Consider the following 8,474-nt stretch of genomic DNA (forward strand, 5'->3'; position numbering starts at 1 on the left):
TTTGTTCCAAAATATAACAACTTCTTCACTAACATTTCCTTCTCAACCACAACCATCCGCCGTTCAATTTTCCCACCTACCTCCACTTCTTAACCAATCACAATCTTCCACAATTTAATTTTACCTATTTTCTTAATAACCGTGTCCAACTCTAAAATACCTTATATTTTGATATGAGGGTAGAAACTTAACACCAAACTGGTTAGCCGTGTACATCCAATTGGATGCAAAGGCCGGGTTTATCCTATTTTCTAATAAAAACAACAAACAGATATTTAGCAAACATTATGTAAGATGTTACTGAATATCTAGGCCAGTAATAATGGGACATTATGTTTTTGTGTAATTAATAAAACAACAAAGAAATACTCCTACAGCTTAAAAACATTTAAGCCACATGCCAAAATAAACCATAGAATTAAACTCATTGAGGAATCAGGAGTCCCATAAATGGTATGCTTTGTGCTAAAACAAGTTCAGGCCGGAAAGAACATAGACAGGAAATTGCTTCGGTTCAACCATTCGCCACTTTTTTTTTTTTGGGGGGGGGGGGGGGGGAGGAGATATACACTAAAAACATCCACATCTAGAGATGTGAAATAAGATTACAACTAGGGTAAAATACACCAGCGGTTCTTAAACTTGTCGTGAGGTTTCACTTAGGTCCACGAACTTATAAAACACACATCGAGGCCTCTAAACTTGGTTTATTGTATCATCTCGGTCAAAAGTCTCGTTTGACCGTGGTCTTGCCTACGTGGCACGTCACGTGGACGATGACATGAATTTTTTTTTTCTCCCTCCTTCCTTCTTTTTCTCTCCCTTCTTCTCCTATTTTTTTCTCCCTTTTTCTTTTTTTTTCTCTCTGGCGGCAGCTACACCGCGAGCTCTATAGCCATGCCTCATCTCCTTCTCCATCAGCCTCCGCTCCACTCGCCAAGCCGCCGTGCCGGAGGCGAGCGCGCGACGGGAGGGAGGACAGCGGCGCTGACGGGAGGGAGGGGAACGGCGTCGACTCGGGGAGGACGGCGGCGCTGACGGGAGGGAGGGGACGACGGTGACTCGGGGAGGACGGCGGTGCTAACGGGAGGGAGGGGGACGTCGGCACATAGATGTCCTCCTCGATCTCCTCCAGGGTGAGCGCCACCAAGAACAGCGCGCGCTTCCGATGGCGGGACGAGGACGGCACGGGCACCGCCGCCGCCCACGACATGGAGGCGGCTGTGCGATGTTGCGTCCGCTGTCGCAGGTTCCACGGCCTCGCTGCACCGTTCGCTTGCGGCTGTAGCAGGGCGAGAAGTGGAGGCGGAGGCGGCGCCTTGAGCTCGGGCTCAGAGTCCATCTCCACAGGTAGGCTCTCGGGCTTCGTCGTCGTCGTTGGCGGCAGCGGCGGCGGGGTTGGGGGGCTAGGCTGGGGCACGTGGAGATGGTTGGCGGGTCCAAAAAACAAGGGAGAAAAAAATTCCATGTCATCGTCCACGTGGCGTGCCACGTAGGCAACACCATGGTCAAATGCGGTTTTGAACCGAGATGATACAATAAACCAAGTTTATAGACCTCGATGTGCACTTTGCAAGTTCGTGGACCTAAGTGAAACCTCCTGACAAGTTTAAGTACCGCTGGTGCATTTTACTCTTACAACTATTATCCGGCCAAAACGTGGTTAAAGTCTCGCTTATGTCTTCTTAAGGTTAAACCATTCGCCACATTTTAACAAATGACTGCAAACAATTAAGAGATGCACACATTATAATACAAAAACGCACACTCCAATGCAAAAGTTACAAAAATTAAACCCAAATACTAATTGCTGTTGCACCAGTTTTAATACTTGGAGGGATCAATATCTTTGGTATTAAGGTTGAGGCATAGGAATCAGAATGGACCTATATTGTGGGAGTAAAAGTAGACTTACTCCAATAGAAAATCGTAAATTGGTAAGGCCCGCTAGCACGTTAGCCGATTAGAGATTTTGCACTTCATGGGCCCAACTGACCGTGATGCATACGTACTCCAACAGTTATCCACGACTTGAACTTAATCAAACTTATCCGCATTTTTTTAAGACTTACAAGTATCTTCGAAGACTGGGCCGCACACTCATCCCTATGAACACACGCACGCAAACCCTACCCCTATGCGCATCTTCAAAGACTGGGCCGGCAAATCCTGGAGAGATTGACGAAGTCATCACAGGCGCCTCGCTGTCGACGGATACGTCGCTTACCACTGAGAGCATAACACCGTTAAATCCTAGAAAATTCGCTCCCATGGAGAGTCGAACCCATAACCTCATATGCTACTGAGGCTCTTGTAACCATCAGACTACAATCGGTTTTAGTTAGATCATATCATTGAAATCGGTTTTAGTTAGATCATATCGATCGACGAATCAATTATCCCTTGAGCGTGCCATGTTCATCGATCGATCGATCGATCGGCAACACGAACATGCTGGCCTCCGGTTTCGTCGAGTGCAAACTCGACTATCTAGAATCCGAGAAGATCGCCATCGACGATTCGTTGCCAGAAACAAAGGTCTCGGCCGGGGAGCACCATGCGCGGATCCGTCTCTACCCGCGTGGGATCGAGGGCGGCCATGGCGAGCACGTCTCGATCTTCATGTTCATCGATGACGTTGACGACGATGACCCCGGCCAGATCGACGCCGTCTTCGAGGTCTTCTTGACGGACAAGCATGGCGCGCCGTCGCCGCAGCACGCGAGGAGCACGGAGGTCGTCGGTGATCGAGGCCGGCGGCACGCGCGTCATGGGGTGGCACCGCTTCATCAGGCGTGGCGACGTTCGTGTGCGGCCTCGTCGTCCTGCGCGACGACGACGACGACGGCGACGATCGCCGGCGGCGGCGGCCGTGCATAGCCGTGCCGCCCCCCAACCTGGCCGCCCAGCTCGCCGGCATGGTGGGCTGCCCCGACGGCTCGGACGTCTCCTTCTCCGTCGGTGGCGGCGGCGAGACGCCCATCCACGCGCACCGCACCGTGCTCGCCGCGCGGTCGCCGGTGTTCAGGGCGGAGCTCCTCGGCTCCATGGCGGAGGCCACCATGCCGTGCTTCACGCTGCACGACATCGAGCCGGCGATGTTCAGAGCTCTACTGCACTTCGTCTACACCGACGCCTTGCCACCTAATTCGCCTCCGACGACGGCGGCGTCGGCGGCTGAGTTCTTCCGAGGATTGCTAGCGGCGGCGGACAGATACGCGCTCGATAGGCTGAAGCTCATGTGCGCTCAGAAGCTATGGGAGATCGTGTCGGCGGAGACCGTCGCGGCGACTCTGGCTTGCGCGGAGATGCAACTAGATGCATCGACTTCCTCATGGAAGATAGCAACTTCAAGAAGGCAGCGGTGACAGATGACTACCTGCATCTTATGCAGAGCTTCCCGTTAGTGATCAACGAGATAAAGGCACGTACGGCTCCAGGCTAGAGACTTGTGATAGGTACCAGTGTTGCACAAGAGATCATGTTAGATGAACATCTTGTCCTTTTATTATCTTGATATATAGTGAATTGTTTTGTGGATATTTCATTGAACGGATTACAGAATCATGGATAAAAGTGGGGCTACCCATCCTCCACACTCTACTAGTATTAGTCAGGGGCGGAGCTAGAGTATGTGAGGCGGGGTGGCCAAGAATACGACCAAGAAAATTTTTTAGCTATACCTCACATATTTTCACCATGTATGCACCCTCCTCAATACAAATTTAGATACTTGCATCGGCTTGAACTTGATCTAAAGTAGAGTAAATTGAGCAAGTGGCACCTCTTTCATTTCGTTCTAGCTCCGCCCCTTATATTAGTTGACTATTGGCTATTAGTCCATATATATTATAGGTAGCATATCTAATAAGTTAACTATAAGGTTGGCTCTACTTTTTCTCTCATCTCTCTTTCTCTAACTATGAATTTAATGTAGTAAATATTTTGGAGCATATTTATAGCTAGCTTTTGCATAAAAGCCAACACTTTTCAATTTTCTTTATCTCTCTCTTTTACATAAGTTATAGTTGGTTTATAGCCAATTATTATCCTTGCTCTTGGAGCTCTATTGCATATCGTGTACATTGATGCCTTGTCACCAAGAGCCTCTTCGGTGCCTACAATGACGAGGACTAAATTGTTTGAGAGTTTGGTAGTAGCATCGGACAAATATACATGCTCGATAGACTAAAGATCATGTGTGCGCTCTAAAGCCATGGGAGAGTGTATCGGTGGAGACCGTCGCGATGACTTTGGCTTGCAACAAGATGCACAACTACACGGAGCTCAAAACCAGGTGCCTCGACTTCTTCATGGAAGAGAGTAACTTCAAAAAGAGAGTGGTCACCGACGACGTTACTTTTATCTTAGGCAGAGTTTTCCACTGGTGATTGACGAGATAAATGCATAGCTTGAGAGTTGAGACCTGAAATATATAGCGCAAGAGAGCAGTTAAGTTTGATATAAATTGTATTTATAATATTTTGCCATGTTATTATCATAGATATACTTGTTCTTGGATGTTGAAGTCTCTTAAAGCTGGTAAGCGGCAAATCCATGGCAGTCTCCTTTCATCTCGATCTCTGGTAATTTTACCCTAGAAGAACAACGTTCACGTAGTAAAGTGACAGCTGAACGCCGCACATCGGAAACAATTCAGTTTTCAGAATTGAAAGTTTGCTTTGAAGCAGCTGAAAATTGTACTGTTTCTTCACAGAACCTGATACAAATCATTTCTAACACATCAAAAATCATAATTCTACACTAAATCTACCCAAATTCACCAAAAAAAACTAATTCTGCGAGGAAAAGCTAGCTCTAATTCATCCAAATTCCAGATCACACATTCAAACAAAATTCAAATGCACCGCTAACGGCGGATGCAGATGAATGAATGGCTTCTATAGAGTTGAGATGCACTTGATAGTGTAGTGGCAAGAGTTGTGTGGTTTCAACTCTAAGGTTCTGCGTTCCGAACACGCTCATAATTTCTTCTTAAAAAATGTTTGGAGGGATGTCTCTTCCTCTCATTTTTTTTCTTCGAAATGCATCGCCTTATCCATAGCGCTTGGAATCATGCACACACACTAGATTATTATTACGAGTATATCGCTACATGCAGCATGCTGTGTAGTACACTAGCTCTAGTATAAGAGCTCGTTCAGATTGGTGTCATTTTGAACCATATCATTTTTTGATAAAATCGGCAAACATGTGGATGTATTTAGTTTAGGGATAAGTCCACATTAGCCCCCCTCACCTATTGCATTATCTAAAACTCACCTTTAACTTTTAAACCGAATATAACTCACCCCTCAACTTTCAAAACTGTCTAATTTACACCCCTTCGTTCCTGATGAAGGTGGTTTTTGCCCATGCGGCGATGAGCCGACACTCCGGTCAACCAACAAATAAACAGAAAAGAAGATGGACCCACCGTTCATTCTCATTACCTTCTCTTTCTTCTTCTTCCCCTCTTCTATCTTCATCCTACCAGATCGGAACTCGCCGCCCTGCAGAGATGGGGTGGGGAGGATTTGCAAGGAGAGCCGAATAATCAATCATTATTTCCTTAAGCTATACTGTATATGCTGCTAGCTCTATACATTCTTGATTCGTGATTACTCCTTTTGTTCTACAGCTAGCACTTGCATCATGGTCATGGGAGAAGAATACCCTAGTAGTAGTGGATGCAGTAGCGTGTATGAGCAGTAGGTGAACTCTCTGTAGTCTTTGTGGCCAGATTCAGCGATGCCGACCTCGTGGTAGCCGATCCGCGCTCTAGGGCCAAGGTGGGTATGAAGCCCACGGCCGTGCTCATTGTGCTCTGTCCCCCGCACACTGCACTGCTTTCGACGCCTTGCCGCTGCTCCTTCCCTGAGCCGCACCTGCACATGTACTGACGCACATGGCAGCCGCTCGCCGCTGTTCCGTCCCCATGCCGTCGGCGCGCGTCGCAGGCCACAACATCTCGCCGCCTCTTCCACAACCAACCATAGGCCTGACATGTAGCATTTGTACAGGTGGCATGCCTGTGACTTCCACGTGTACCAAAACCAGCACAATACCACTCAAGGGGTAAAGTGTCCGGCATTGATAGTTAAGGGGTATCAAATATCCTCTTTTGTATTTTGAGGGTGTATTTTAGACAAAGTTAAGAGTTGAGGGGTGTAAAATGGACTTATCCCTTTAGTTTATTACTTTTGGTAATACCTAAAGAGTTTTAGCAGTGGGAGTACCTATGCATCTTTCGAAAGATTTTTATAATCATATCACACAGATTTTTAATCTTTGGATTAAAATCCAATAGACATAGTAAAAGGCAAAAGACAACTAAGAAACAACATAATGGATACTAAATTACCATATATTTAAGAAAAAGACCAAAATCGTTTAGCTAACATATATAATCGATTCTACCGAAATTTAGTAACGTACTTGCCAAAATTTTAGCATTGCCAAATTTTAGAAATGTTTATTTTGGCAGCAATCTGAACATGCCCTAAATTCTCCCGTCAGCTAGCTGTTCATCCCCTTGCAACAAACATACGCCGCCGCCCGCCGGCAACATGCTGGCCTCTGGTTTCATCGAGTACAAACTCGACTACCTCGAATCCCAGAAGCTTGCCGTTGGCAAGTATTTTCCCGGAATAAGAATCTCGGCCAGGGAGCTTAATGCCGAAATTCAGCTCTTCCCTCGTGGGCTTAAGAGCGACAATTAATGGCGAGTACATCTCTCTCTTCGTGGGGATGAAGAACGACCCCAAAATCAGCGTCATCTTCGAAGCTCTCCTGATGGGCAAAGATGGCGCACCATCATCATCCTCGCACCATGCAGACAGGAGTACGCAGATCATCAGGATCCAATCATCCAACAAAACCGAAGACGACGGCCGATTATTCTGAGTCGTACTTTCTGAGTCTTTTTTTTCTTTGGTCTTTTGTTTCCCTTCTCTCTTGACATAAGTCGGTCTGGCTTAATGCGTTGTGTAATGAATATTCTTATCTTCTAATATATTGACGTATAATTCTTTTGCGTGTTCGAGAAAAACAACCGATTATTCTGGCGCTTCCTTGGCTGGTATCGCTTCGTGAAGCGAAGTGCTGTGGATTCGCTCCACGCGATCGACGGCGTGGTCACGTTCGTCTTCGGCCTCGTGATTCTGCGCGACGATCGCCATCACCCCATAGCCGTGCCGCCGCCGAACCTGGGCGGCCATCTCGCCGCCATGGTGGGCAGCGCCGACGGCTCCGACGTGTCCTTCTCCGTCGGCGGCGAGACGCTCATCCGCGCGCACCGCGCCGTGCTCGCGGCGCGCTCGCCGGTGTTCAGGGCGGAGCTCCTCGGCTCCATGGCGGAGGCCACCATGCCGTGCGTCACGCTGCACGACATCGAGCTGGCGACGTTCAGAGCTCTCCTGCACTTCGTGTACACGGACGCTTTGCCACCGAGAGACATACTATCTCCTTCGTTTTTCAAGAAATTGTTCGCGGCAGCGGACAGGTTTGCGTTGGACAGGCTGAAGCTGATGTGCGCCCAGAAGCTGTGGGAGAGCGTGACAGTGGAGACGGTGGCGGAGACTCTGGCCTGTGCCGAGATGCACAGCTGCCCGGATCTGAAGAGCAGGTGCCTCGACTTCTTCGTTGAAGAGAACAACTTCAGGAAGGTGGTAGTCACTGGTGGTTACCTGCGTCTTATGCAGGGTTTCCCATCTGTTATCGATGAGATAAAAGCGCGGCTTGAGATCTGAAACCTCGAGTTTTCTTCAATGTTTTGATCAGTTTCAATATGCAAAACCTCGAGTTACTATTGTATTCATGCACTTCTCTTTGGTACTCAATGTTTACTTACTGTCAAGTTGTCAGTTCTCTCACCACATAGGTCGGATCGCTCGTGGAATTCTCGGTATAAATGACATTGGAGTTTGAGTAGAAAACTGCGAATAATCCATGGCAATATCGTCATGCACTTACCTTCGGGCATGGCTAATGGACGGCGATCACCCCCATCCCCGCTATACACTCCTCTCCCTCTTTCTCCTTCCCTTCTTCTCTTCATACTACACCATAATTTTTTTAAAAAAAAAAGAAAATAAAGTTAGAAAAATTTATGTATGAAAATACTATATATAAAAAATATTTGAATTCAAATTCAAATTTGGAACGGGTATGTAAACTTTTGACTTATAAATTTTTGTCCTATAAACTTTAGGTGTACAAATTTTAGATGTATAGAAATACTATATATAAAAATATTTGAATTCAAATTCAAATTTGAATCGGGTATATAAATTTTTGACTTATAAACTTTGGATCTCTAAACTTTAAGTGTATAAAATTTAGATGTATAGAAATACTATATATAAAAAATATTTGAATTCAAATTCAAATTTGAATCGGATATATAAACTTTTGACTTATAAACTTTGGGTCTCTAAACTTTAGGTGTATAAAATTTAGATGTGTAAACTTGA

The 8,474-nt window shown here is 46.5% G+C and overlaps 2 pseudogenes; both read left to right on the forward strand.

Annotated features, from left to right (window-relative positions):
• Positions 1-2,451: 2,451 nt before the first annotated feature.
• LOC127783130 (BTB/POZ and MATH domain-containing protein 1-like) lies at positions 2,452-3,445 on the forward strand (annotated as a pseudogene).
• A 3,112-nt stretch (positions 3,446-6,557) lies between these two features.
• Positions 6,558-7,797, forward strand: LOC127783160 (BTB/POZ and MATH domain-containing protein 1-like; annotated as a pseudogene).
• Positions 7,798-8,474: the final 677 nt, after the last annotated feature.

The sequence above is a fragment of the Oryza glaberrima genome, chromosome 8 (assembly GCF_000147395.1).
Source record: "Oryza glaberrima chromosome 8, OglaRS2, whole genome shotgun sequence".
Classification (NCBI taxonomy): domain Eukaryota; kingdom Viridiplantae; phylum Streptophyta; class Magnoliopsida; order Poales; family Poaceae; genus Oryza; species Oryza glaberrima.